We start from the raw sequence: 13621 nt of genomic DNA, 5'->3' as shown, positions 1-13621 counted from the left end.
GGAAGGAAGGAAGACAGAAAGAGAGGAAAGGAAGGAAGGAATGAAGGAAGGAAGGAAGGTAAGAGAGGAGAAAGAAAGAACGAAAGAAAGAAAGAAAGAAAGAAAGAAAGAAAGAAAGAAAGAAAGAAAGAAAGAAAGAAAGAAAGAAAGAAAGAAAGAAAAAAAGGAAGGAAGGCAGGCAGGCTCAGAATACCCACGATAGAACACCCAGACCATATGAAACCCAAGAAGAAGGAAGACCAAAGTGTGCTAAAGTCCTACTCAGAAGGGGGAAGAAAATGATTATTGGAGGTAGCAAGACTGAGGAATCTGGAAAGGAGAGAGGAGGGGCAGGATCAGGGGTGAGAGGAGATACAGGCAGAAGTATAAATGGTCAGGAAAGTGAAAGGTGTATAGCAGTCAGAGATAGAGAACTGGAGGTAGCTACTAGAAAGTCCCAGATGCCAGGGAAGCAGGAGGTTCCTAGGACCCAATAGGGATAACATTAACTGACAGACCCAACAAAGGGGGAGAGAACCTGTAGAGACCATATCCAGTGGATAGGCACAGCCCCGGGTTGAGGGATAGAGCCAATCATCCACCTCAAAAATATCAATCTGGATTTTCTGTTGTCAAAAGGAAACACAGGGACAAAGAGGGGAGAAGATACTGAAGGAAAGGGCATTCAGAGACGGCCTTACCTAGGTATCCATCCCATCTGCAGACTCCAAACCCAGACACCATTTTTGCTGCCAAGAAGTGCTTGCTGACAGGAGCCTGGTATAGCTGTCGTCTGAGAGGCTGTGCCAAAGCCTGACCAATACAGATACTGCAGCACACAGATAACAATCTGACTAACCATAGTGACCACAATGGAGGAATTAGGGGAAGAACTGAAGGAGCTGTAGGGGTTTGAAACCCCATAAGAAGGACAATAACAACCAGCCAGACTATTCCCCCCTCCAAATCTCTCAGGGACTAAACCACCTACCAAAGTGTACACAAAGGGACCATGGCTCCAGCTGAATATGTAGCAGAGGATTATCTTATCTGGCACCAAAGGGAGAGAAGCCTCCGGGTCCTGTGGAAGCTCGATTACCCAGAATAGGGGAATACTAGGGTGGTCAGGTGGGAATGGGTAGATGGTTGGGGGAGCACCCTTAAAGAAGCAGAGGGGATAGGGTAGTGGATAGGTGGTTTAACTGGAAAGAGGGAGGATGTTTGAAATGAAAATAAATAAAATAAGAAAAAATGGGGTCCACAGGTAAACTGAGAACACTCAACAAAGAAATCTCTAATGGTCAAGAAGCACTTAAATACATGTTTGAAGTCCTTGTCATCGGGGAAATGCAAATCAAAATAACTGAGGTTCACCTTACACCCATCAGAACGGCTAAAATATAAACTCATGGGACATCCTAAGAATGTGGAGAGTGGGGAACAATTCTCCATTGGTGGTGGGAGTGCAAATTTTTACAACTACTCTGGAAATCAGTCTAACACTATCTCAGAAATATTGGAAATATTTCTACCTGAATATCCAGCTATATCACCCCTGTGAATCTCCCCAAATAATGTTCCAACATCCAACAAAAACATTTACTCCACTATGTGCATAGCAGATATAATCATAATAGCCAGAAACTAGAAACAACCTAGATGTTCCTCAATGTAAGAATGGATAAAGAACATGTGGTACATCTACTCAATGGAATACTATTCAGCTCTGAAAATCAAGGGAATCATGATTTTTTTCAGACAAATGGATGGAACTAGAAAATGTCCCCAGTCAGGTAATGCAAACCCAAAAGACATACATGATATGAACTTACTTATAACTGGATATTAGCCACAAGGTATAGGATAACCACTCTACAATCCACAAACCTAAAAAAGCTAAACAGGAAGGAAGGCTCAAAAGAGGATGCTTGAATCTCATTTAGTCATAGAAGGCAGATGGAGAGAGATAGCTGTGTGGGAGAAGGAGTGGAAAAGGGAATTGGTGGGTTGGGGATTGGGTGAAAGGAGAAAGGGCCAGAGGGCCAGGAGAGTGAATGGAGATCTGCTGCTCAAAGGGGTGGAGGTGTGTTTGTGTGTGTGTGTGTGTGTGTGTGTGTGTGTGTAGAATGTGTTAGAGACCTAGGGTGGGAGAAACTCCCAGGGGTTGACTTTAGCAGAGACTCATAGCAGTGGTGATATGAAACCTGAAGTGGCCACCTCCTCTAGCCATGTAGGAACCACAGTTGAGGGATAAGGACACCATTTCACAAAAATTTGACCCCAAATTTTTCCTCTCTACAAGAAATGCAATAAAAAGATGGACTGATTGAGGTGATGGCCAAACAATAAGTGGCCCAACATGAAACATATCTCACAGCAATCCCTGACATGATTTAATGATACTTTGTTAGACTTGCAAACAGGAGGATAGCATGACTGTCCTCTGAAAGTTTCCACCTAGCAGCTGACTGAAACAGATTCAGAGAGAAACAGCCATATATCAAATGGAGCACTGGAACTCTTATGGGGAAGTTGGGGGAAGGATTGAGGGTCCAGAAGTGGTTAGGAACTCCACAGGAAGACCAATGATGTCAACTAACCTGGGATCTTCAGGGCTCTCAGAGACTGAACCACCAACCAAAGAACATACTCCAGCTAAACCTAGATGCCCACTTTCCCACACGTGAAGTGGATGTACACCTCCATCTCATGTTATTCACCTAGCAACAGAAGCATGGACGTTCTTAAAGCTGTTGCCTGAATGTAGAATCCAATCCCCTGGCTGCGCTTTTTGTCTGGACTCAGTGGGAGTCTTTCAGAGATTTGATTTGATAAGATGTGGGGACACAGAGCTGTGGTCTCCACCCTCTCAGAGGAGAATACGATGGGGGGATTGCGGGTGTGGGGTGGAGGATTAACAGTATGAGGAAGGCAAGGAAGGCATGTGCAGTGACCAGGATATTAAATAAATGAATGAATGAATGAATGAATGAATAAATAAATAAATGGAAAATAAAAATAAAAATAGATAATTAAAAGAGAAATTATGTAAAGGTGTGGGACTAGGCTTAGGCATTATATAGTAAAATGTTACATTTTTGTTTTCCATATATATTTTAAAAAATATTTTTATTAGGTACTTTCCTCATGTACATTTCCAATGCTATTCCAAAAGTCCCCCATACTCTCCCCCCACTCCCCTACCCACCCACTCCCACTTTATGGCCATGGCGATCCCCTCTACTGGGGCATATAAAGCTTGCATGTCCAATGGGCCTCTCTTTTTTTTTTTTTTTCCACTGTTTTTTTTTTTTATTACATATTTTCCTCAATTACATTTCCAATGCTATCCCAAAAGTCCCCCATACCGCCCCCCACTTCCCTACCCTCCCATTCCCATTCTTTTGGCCCTGGCATTCCCCTATATTGGGGCATATAAAGTTTGCAAGTCCAATGGGCCTCTCTTTCCAGTGATGGCCGACTAGGCCATCTTTCAATACATATGCAGCTAGAGACAAGAGCTCCGGGGTACTGGTTAGTTCATCATGTTGTTCCAACTATAGAGTTGCAGATCCCTTTAGCTCCTTGGGTACTTTCTCTAGCTTCTCCATTGGGAGCCCTGTGATACATCCAATAGCTGACTGTGAGCATCCACTCCTGTGTTTGCTAGGCCCCTGCATAGTCTCACAAGAGACAGCTATCTTTGGGTCCTTTCAGCAAAATCTTGCTAGTGTATGCAATGGTGTCAGCGTTTAGAAGCTGATTATGGGATGGATCCCTGGATACGGCAGTCTCTAGATGGTCCATCCTTTCATCACAGCTCCGAACTTTGTCTCTGTAACTCCTTCCCTGGGTGATTTGTTCCCAATTCTAAGAAGGTGCACAGTGTCCACACTTTGGTCTTCATTCTTCTTGAGTTTCATGCGTTTATCAAATTGTATCTTATATCTTGGGTATCCTAAGTTTTGGGCTAATATCCACTTATCAGTGAATACATATTGTGTGAGTTCCTTTGTGATTGTGTTACCTCACTCAAGATGATGCCCTCCAGGTCCATCCATTTGGCTAGGAATTTCATAAATTCATTCTTTTTAATAGCTGAGTAGTACTCCATTGTGTAAATGTACCATAATTTCTGTATCCATTCCTCTGTTGAGGGACATCTGGGTTCTTTCCAGCTTCTGGCTATTATAAATAGGGCTGCTATGAACATAGTGGAGCATGTGTCCTTTTTACCGGTTGGGGCATCTTCTGGATATATGCCCAGAAGAGGTATTGCTGGATCCTCCGGTAGTACTATGTCCAATTTTCTGAGGAACAGCCAGACTGATTTCCAGAGTGGTTGTACAAGCTTGCAATCCCACCAACAATGGAGGAGTGTTCCTCTTTCTCCTCATCCTCGCCAGCATCTGCTGTCACCTGAATTTTTGATCTTAGCCATTCTGACTGGTGTGAGGTGGAATCTCAGGGTTGTTTTGATTTGCATTTCCCTGATGATTAAGGATGTTGAACATTTATTCAGGTGCTTCTCTGCCATTTGGTATTCTTCAGGCGAGAATTCTTTGTTCAATTCTGAGCCCCATTTTTTAATGGGGTTATTTGACTTTCTGGAGTCCACCTTCTTGAGTTCCTTATATATATTGGATATTAGACCCTTATCTGATTTAGGATAGGTAAAGATCCTTTCCCAATCTGTTGGTGTTTTTTTTGTCTTATTGATGGTGTCTTTTGCCTTGCAGAAGCTTTGCAGTTTCATGAGGTCCCACTTGTCAATTCTCGATCTTACACCACAGGCCATTGCTGTTCTATTCAAGAATTTTTTCCCTATGCCCATATCTTCAAGGCTTTTCCCCACTTTCTCCTCTATAAGTTTCAGTGTCTCTGGTTTTATGTGAAGTTCCTTGATCCACTTAGACTTGACCTTAGTACAAGGAGATAGGAATGGATCGATTCGCATTCTTCTACATGATAACAACCAGTTGTGCCAGCACCATTTGATGAAAATGCTGTCTTTCTTCCACTGGATGTTTTTAGCTCCCTTGTCGAAGATCAAGTGACCGTAGGTGTGTGGGTTCATTTCTGGGTCTTCAATTCTATTCCATTGGTCTATTTGTCTGTCACTATACCAGTACCATGCGGTTTTTATCACAATTGCTCTGTAGTAAAGCTTTAGGTCTGGCATGGTGATTCCACCAGAGGTTCTTTTATCCTTGAGAAGAGTTTTTGCTATCCTAGGTCTTTTGTTATTCCAGATGAATTTGCAGATTGCACTTTCTAATTCGTTGAAGAATTGAGTTGGAATTTTGATGGGGATTGCATTGAATCTGTAGATTGCTTTTGGCGAGATAGCCATTTTTAAAATGTTGATCCTGCCAATCCATGAGCATGGAAGATCTTTCCATCTTCTGAGATCTTCTAGAATTTCTTTCTTCAGAGACTTGAAGTTCTTATTATACAGATCTTTCACTTCCTTAGTTAGAGTCACGCCAAGATATTTTATATTATTTGTGACTATTGAGAAGGGTGTTGTTTCCCTAATTTCTTTCTCAGCCTGTTTATTCTTTGTGTAGAGAAAGGCCATTGATTTGTTTGAGTTAATTTTATATCCAGCTACTTCACCGAAGCTGTTTATCAGGCTTAGGAGTTCTCTGGTGGAATTTTTAGGGTCACTTATATACTCTATCATATCATCTGCAAAAAGTGATATTTTGACTTCATCTTTTCCAATTTGTATCCCTTTGATCTCCTTTTGTTGTCGAATTGCTCTGGCTAGGACTTCAAGTACTATGTTGAATAGGTATGGAGAAAGTGGACAGCCTTGTCTAGTCCCTGATTTTAGAGGGATTGCTTCAAGCTTCTCACCATTTATTTTGATGTTGGCTACTGGTTTGCTGTATATTGCTTTTATCATGTTTAGGTATGGGCCTTGAATTCCTGATCTTTCCAAGACTTTTATCATGAATGGGTGTTGGATTTTTTTTTTAACTTTCTTTTTTTTTAAAATATTTTTATTACATATTTTCCTCAATTACATTTCCAATACTATCCCAAAAGTCCCCCATAGCGCCCCCCACTTCCCTACCCACCCATTCCCATTCTTTTGGCCCTGGCATTCCCCTATATTGGGGCATATAAAGTTTGCAAGTCCAATGGGCCTCTCTTTCCATTGATGGCCGACTAGGCCATCTTTCGATACATATGCAGCTAGAGACAAGAGCTCCAGTGTTCTGGTTAGTACATCATGTTGTTCCAACAATAGGGTTGCAGATCCCTTTAGCTCCTTGTGTACTTTCTCTAGCTTCTCCATTGGGAGCCCTGTGATACATCCAATAGCTGACTGTGAACATCCACTCCTGTGTTTGCTAGGCCCCAGCATCGTCTCACAAGAGACAGCTATCTTTGGGTCCTTTCAGCAAAATCTTGCTAGTGTATGCAATGGTGTCAGCGTTTAGAAGCTGATTATGGGACGGATCCCTGGACACAGCAGTCTCTAAATGGTCCATCCTTTCATCACAGCTACGAACTTTGTCTCTGTAACTCCTTCCCTGGGTGTTTTGTTCCCAATTCTAAGAAGGTGCACAGTGTCCACACTTTGGTCTTCATTCTTCTTGAGTTTCATGCGTTTATCAAATTGTATCTTATATCTTGGGTATCCTAAGTTTTGGGCTGATATCCACTTATCAATGAATACATATTGTGTGAGTTCTTTTGTGATTGTGTTACTTCACTCAAGATGATGCCCTCCAGGTCCATCCATTTGGCTAGGAATTTCATAAATTCATTCTTTTTAATAGCTGAGTAGTACTCCATTGTGTAAATGTACCATAATTTCTGTATCCATTCCTCTGTTGAGGGACATCTGGGTTCTTTCCAGCTTCTGGCTATTATAAATAGGGCTGCTATGAACATAGTGGAGCATGTGTCCTTTTTACCGGTTGGGACATCTTCTGGATATATGCCCAGGAGAGGTATTGCTGGATCCTCCGGTAGTACTATGTCCAATTTTCTGAGGAACCGCCAGACTGATTTCCAGAGTGGTTGTACAAGCTTGCAATCCCACCAACAATGGAGGAGTGTTCCTCTTTCTCCACATCCTCGCCAGCATCTACTGTCACCTGAATTTTTGATCTTAGCCCTTCTGACTGGTGTGAGGTGGAATCTCAGGGATGTTTTGATTTGCATTTCCCTGATGATTAAGGATGTTGAACATTTTTTCAGGTGTTTCTCTGCCATTCGGTATTCCTCAGGTGAGAATTCTTTGTTCAGTTCTGAGCCCCATTTTTTAATGGGGTTATTTGACTTTCTGGAGTCCACCTTCTTGAGTTCTTTATATATATTGGATATTAGTCCCTTATCTGATTTAGGATAGGTGAAGATCCTTTCCCAATCTGTTGGTGGTTTTTTTGTCTTATTGATGGTGTCTTTAGCCTTGCAGAAGCTTTGTAGTTTCATGAGGTCCCACTTGTCAATTCTCGATCTTACAGCACAAGCCATTACTGTTCTATTCAGGAATTTTTCCCCTGTGCCCATATCTTCAAGGCTTTTCCCCACTTTCTCCTCTATAAATTTCAGTGTCTCTGGTTTTATGTGAAGTTCCTTGATCCACTTAGACTTGACCTTAGTACAAGGAGATAGGAATGGATCGATTCGCATTCTTCTACATGTTAACAACCAGTTGTGCCAGCACCATTTGTTGAAAATGCTGTCTTTCTTCCACTGGATGTTTTTAGCTCCCTTGTCGAGATCAAGTGACCATAGGTGTGTGGGTTCATTTTTGGGTCTTCAATTCTATTCCATTGGTCTATTTGTCTGTCACTATACCAGTACCATGCAGTTTTTAATCACAATTGCTCTGTAGTAGAGCTTTAGGTCCGACATGGTGATTCCACCAGAGGTTCTTTTATCCTTGAGAAGAGTTTTTGCTATCCTAGGTTTTTTGTTATTCCAGATGAATTTGCAGATTGCACTTTCTAATTCGTTGAAGAATTGATTTGGAATTTTGATGGGGATTGCATTGAATCTGTAGATTGCTTTTGGAAAGATAGCCATTTTTACAATGTTGATCCTGCCAATCCATGAGCATGGGAGATCTTTCCATCTTCTGAGATCTTCTATAATTTCTTCAGAGACTTGAAGTTTTTATTATACAGATCTTTCACTTCCTTAGTTAGAGTCACGCCAAGATATTTTATATTATTTGTGACTATTGAGAAGGGTGTTGTTTCCCTAATTTCTTTCTCAGCCTGTTTATTCTTTGTGTAGAGAAAGGCCATTGATTTGTTTGAGTTAATTTTATATCCAGCTACTTCACCGAAGCTGTTTATCAGGCTTAGGAGTTCTCTGGTGGAATTTTTAGGGTCACTTATATATACTATCATATCATCTGCAAAAAGTGATATTTTGACTTCATCTTTTCCAATTTGTATCCCTTTGATCTCCTTTTGTTGTCGAATTGCTCTGGCTAGGACTTCAAGTACAATGTTGAATAGGTATGGAGAAAGTGGACAGCCTTGTCTAGTCCCTGATTTTAGAGGGATTGCTTCAAGCTTCTCACCATTTACTTTGATGTTGGCTACTGGTTTGCTGTAGATTGCTTTTATCATGTTTAGGTATGGGCCTTGAATTCCTGATCTTTCCAAGACTTTTATCATGAATGGGTGTTGGATCTTGTCAAATGCTTTTTCCGCATCTAAGGAGATGACCATGTGGTTTTTGTCTTTGAGTTTGTTTATATACTGGATTACGTTGATGGATTTCCGTATATTGAAACATCCCTGCATCCCTGGGATGAAACCTACTTGGTCAGGATGGATGATTGTTTTGATGTGTTCTTGCATTCGGTTAGCAAGAACTTTATTGAGTATTTTTGCATCAATATTCATAAGGGATATTGGTCTGAAGTTTTCTATCTTTGTTGGGTCTTTTTGTGGTTTAGGTATCAGAGTAATTGTGGCTTCATAGAATGAGTTGGGTAGAGTACCTTCTGTTTCTATTTTGTGGAATAGTTTGTGAAGAACTGGGATTAGATCTTCTTTGAGGGTCTGATAGAACTCTGCACTAAACCCATCTGGTCCTGGGCTTTTTTTAGTTGGGAGACTATTAATGACTGCTTCTATTTCTTAGGGGGATATAGGGCTGTTTAGATCATTAACCTGATCTTGATTCAACTTTGGTACCTGGTATCTGTCTAGGAACTTCTCCATTTCATCCAGGTTCTCCAGTTTTGTTGAGTATAGCCTTTGGTAGAAGGATCTGATGGTGTTTTGGATGTCTTCAGGATCTGTTGTTATGTCTCCTTTTTCATTTCTGATTTTGTTAATTAGGATGCTTTCCCTGTGCCCTCTAGTGAGTCTGGCTAAGGGTTTATCTATCTTGTTGATTTTCTCAAAGAACCAGCTCCTTGATTGGTTGATTCTTTGAATAGTTTTTCTTGTTTCCACTTGGTTGATTTCACCCCTGAGTTTGATTATTTCCTGCCGTCTACTCCTCTTGGGTGAATTTCCTTCCTTTTGTTCTAGTGCTTTTAGGTGTGTTGTCAAGCTGCTAATGTGTGCTCTCTCTAGTTTCCTTTTGGAGGCACTCAGAGCTATGAGTTTTCCTCTTAGAAATGCTTTCATTGCGCCCCATAAGTTTGGGTATGTTGTGGCTTCATTTTCATTGAACTCTAAAAACTCCTTAATTTCTTTCTTTATTCCTTCCTTGTCCAAGGTATCATTGAGAAGAGTGTTGTTCAGTTTCCACGTGAAGGTTGGCTTTCTATTATTTATTTTGTTATTGAAGATCAGCCTTAGTCCATGGTGATCTGATAGGATGCATGGGACAATTTCAATATTTTTGTATCTGTTGAGGCCTGCTTTGTGACCAATTATGTGGTCAATTTTGGAGAAGGTACCATGAGGTGCTGAGAAGAAGGTATATCCTTTTGTTTTAGGATAGAATGTTCTGTAGATATCTGCCAGATCCATTTGATTCATAAATTCTCTTAGTTTCTAATGTGTCCCTGTTTAGTTTCTGTTTCCATGATCTGTCCATTGGTGAAAGTGGTGTGTTGAAGTCTCCCACTATTATTGTATGAGGTGCAATGTGTGCTTTGAGCTTTACTAAAGTTTCTTTAATGAATGTGGCTGCCTTTGTATTTGGAGCATAGATATTCAGGATTGATAGTTCCTCTTGGAGGATTTTACCTTTGATGAGTATGAAGTGTCCCTCCCTGTCTTTTTTAATGACTTTGGGTTGGAAGTCAATCTTATCAGATATTAGAATGGCTACTCCAGCTTGTTTCTTCATGCCATTTGCTTGGAAAATTGTTTTCCAGCCTTTCATTCTGAGGTAGTGTCTATCCTTTTCTCTGAGATGAGTTTCCTGTAAGCAGCAAAATGTTGGGTCTTGTTTGTGTAGCCAGTTTGTTAGTCTATGTCTTTTTATCGGGGAGTTGAGTCCATTGATATTAAGAGATATTAAGGAAAAGTAATTGTTGTTTCCTGTTATTTTTGTTGTTAAAGTTGGCATTTTGTTCTTGTGGCTGTCTTCTTTTAGGTTTGTTGAGGGATTACCTTCTTGTTGTTTCTAGGGCGTGGTTCCTGTCCTTGTATTGGTTTTTTTCTGTTATTATCCTTTGAAGGGCTGGATTCGTGGAGAGATAATGTGTGAATTTGGTTTTGTCGTGGAATACTTTGGTTTCTCCATCTATGTTAATTGAGAGTTTGGCTGGGTATAGTAGCCTGGGCTGGAATTTGTGTTCTTTTAGTGTCTGTATAACATCCGTCCAGGATCTTCTGGCTTTCATAGTCTCTGGTGAAAAATCTGGTGTATTTCTGATAGGCTTGCCTTTATATGTTACTTGGCCTTTTTCTCTTACTGCTTTTAGTATTCTATCTATATTTAGAGCATTTGTTGCTCTGATTATTATGTGTCGGGAGGTATTTCTTTTCTGGTCCAGTCTATTTGGAGTTCTGTAGGCTTCTTGTATGTTCATGGGCATCTCTTTCTTTAGATTAGGGAAGTTTTCTTCTATAATTTTGTTGAAGATGTTTGCTGGTCCTTTGAGTTGAAAATCTTCATTCTCATCCACTCCTATTATCCGTAGGTTTGGTCTTCTCATTGTGTCCTGTATTTCTTGGATGTTTTGAGTTAGGATCTTTTTGTATTTTCCATTTTCCTTGATTGTTGTGCCGATGTTCTCTATGGAATCTTCTGCACCTGAGATTCTCTCTTCCATCTCTTGTATTCTGTTGCTGATGCTCGTATCTATGGTTCCAGATTTCTTTCCTAGGGTTTCTATCTCCAGTGTTGCCTCATTTTGGGTTTTCTTTATTTTGTCTACTTCCCTTTTTAGGTCTAGTATGGTTTTGTTCATTTCCATCATCTGTTTGGATGTGTTTTCCTGTTTTTCTGTAAGGACTTCTACCTGTTTGATTATGTTATCGTGTTTTTCTTTAAGGATTTGTAACTCTTTAGCAGTGTTCTCCTGCAATTCTTTAAGGGATTTTTGTGCTTCCTCTTTATTGTCTTCTGCCTGCTTAGCAGTGTTCTCCTGCATTTCTTTAAGTGTGTTATTAAAGTCCTTCTTGAAGTCCTCTATCATCATCAGGAGATATGCTTTTAAATACATGTCTAGCTTTTCCCGTGTGTTGGGGTGCCCTGGACTGGGCGAAGTGGGGGTGCTGGGTTCTGATGATGGTGAGTGGTCTTGGTTTCTGTTAGTAAGATTATTATGTTTACCTTTCGCCATCTGGTAAACTCTGGGGTTAGTTGTTATCGTTGTCACTGTTTAAAGATTGGAGCAGAAGCTGTGTTCCACTCACCAGCAGTCTCTAAATCCTGCGGCGGGGGTCGTGGGTAGCTGACGGTACCCCGGTCCTGGTCCAGCCGGAGGAGGCCTGTGGTCCTACTCAGGCCGTTTTTCTGCTTCCCTAACTAATGCAGTCTCTGGTCCCGAGTGCAATTGGATTGGAGCAGAAGCTGTGTTCCACTCTCCAGGAGTCTTAGGATCCTGTGGTGGGTGTTGTGGGTAGCTGGTGAGTGTCAGCCGACCCTGCGCCCCAGCTGCCCCGGTGCTTTTCTGACCGGAAGAGGGTTGTGGCCCTATGTAGGCCGGATTTCTCTCTCCCCAACCAGAGCAGTCTCAGGTCCCGCGTGATTGGACTGGAGCAGAAGCTGTGTTCCACTCACCAGCAGTCCCAAAATCCTGCGGCGGGGGTCGTGGGTAGCTGGCGGGTGTCAGGCAACCCTGCGCTCCCGCTACCCCGGCGCTGATCCGGCCGGATGAGGCCTGTGGCCCTACTCAGGCCGGTTTCTGCTTCCCTAACTAATGCAGTCTCAGGTCCCGTGCAATTGGATTGGAGCAGAAGCTGTGTTCCACTCACCAGCAGTCCTAAAATCCTGCGGCGGGGGTCGTGGGTAGCTGGCGGGTGTCAGGCAACCCTGCGCTCCCTCTACCCCGGCGCTGATCCAGCCGGATGAGGCCTGTGGTCCTACTCAGGCCGGTTTCTGCTTCCTTAACTAATGCAGTCTCAGGTCCCGCGCAATTGGATTGGAGCAGAAGCTGTGCTCCACTCACCAGAAGTCTTAAGATCCTGTGGCGGGTGTTGTGGGTAGCTGGCGAGTGTCAGCAGACCCTGTGCCCCAGCTGCCCCGGGGCTTTCCTGACCGGAAGAGGGTTGTGGCCCTATGTAGGCCGGATTTCTCTCTCCCCAACCAGAGCAGTCTCAGGTCCCGCGTGATTGGACTGGAGCAGAAGCTGTGTTCCACTCACCAGCAGTCCCAAAATCCTGAGGCGGGGGTTGTGGGTAGATGGCGGGTGTCAGGCAACCCTGTGCTCCCGCTACCCCGGTGCTGATCCGTCCTGATGGGGCCTGTGTCCCTACTCAGGCCGGTTTCTGCTTCCCTAACTAATGCAGTCTCAGGTCCCGTGCAATTGGATTGGAGCAGAAGCTGTGTTCCACTCACCAGCAGTCCCAAAATCCTGCGGCGGGGGTCGTGGGTAGCTGGCGGGTGTCAGGCAACCCTGCGCTCCCGCTACCCCGGCGCTGATCCGGCCGGATGAGGCCTGTGGTCCTACTCAGGCCGGTTTCTGCTTCCCTAACTAATGCAGTCCCAGGTCCCGCACAATTGATTGGAGCAGAAGCTGTTCTCCACTCACCAGAAGTCTTAAGATCCTGTGGCCGGGTGTTGGATCTTGTCAAATGCTTTTTCTGCATCTAACGAGATGACCATGTGGTTTTTGTCTTTGAGTTTGTTTATATACTGGATTACGTTGATGGATTTCCGTATATTGAACCATCCCTGTATCCCTGGGATGAAACCTACTTGGTCAGGATGGATGATTGTTTTGATGTGTTCTTGGATTCGGTTAGCAAGAACTTTATTGAGTATTTTTGCATCAATATTCATAAGGGATATTGGTCTGAAGTTTTCTATCTTTGTTGGGTCTTTTTGTGGTTTAGGTATCAGAGTAATTGTGGCTTCATAGAATGAGTTGGGGAGAGTACCTTCTGTTTCTATTTTGTGGAATAGTTTGTGAAGAACTGGGATTAGATCTTCTTTGAAGGTCTGATAGAACTCTGCACTAAACCCATCTGGTCCTGGGCTTTTTTTAGTTGGGAGACTATTAATGACTGCTTCTATTTCTTTGGGGGATATA

This window comes from Mus caroli, unplaced genomic scaffold, assembly GCF_978045245.1.
Source record: "Mus caroli unplaced genomic scaffold, Mus_caroli_1 scaffold_2, whole genome shotgun sequence".
Taxonomy (NCBI): Eukaryota; Metazoa; Chordata; class Mammalia; order Rodentia; family Muridae; genus Mus; species Mus caroli.
This window is presented reverse-complemented; position numbering follows the sequence as displayed.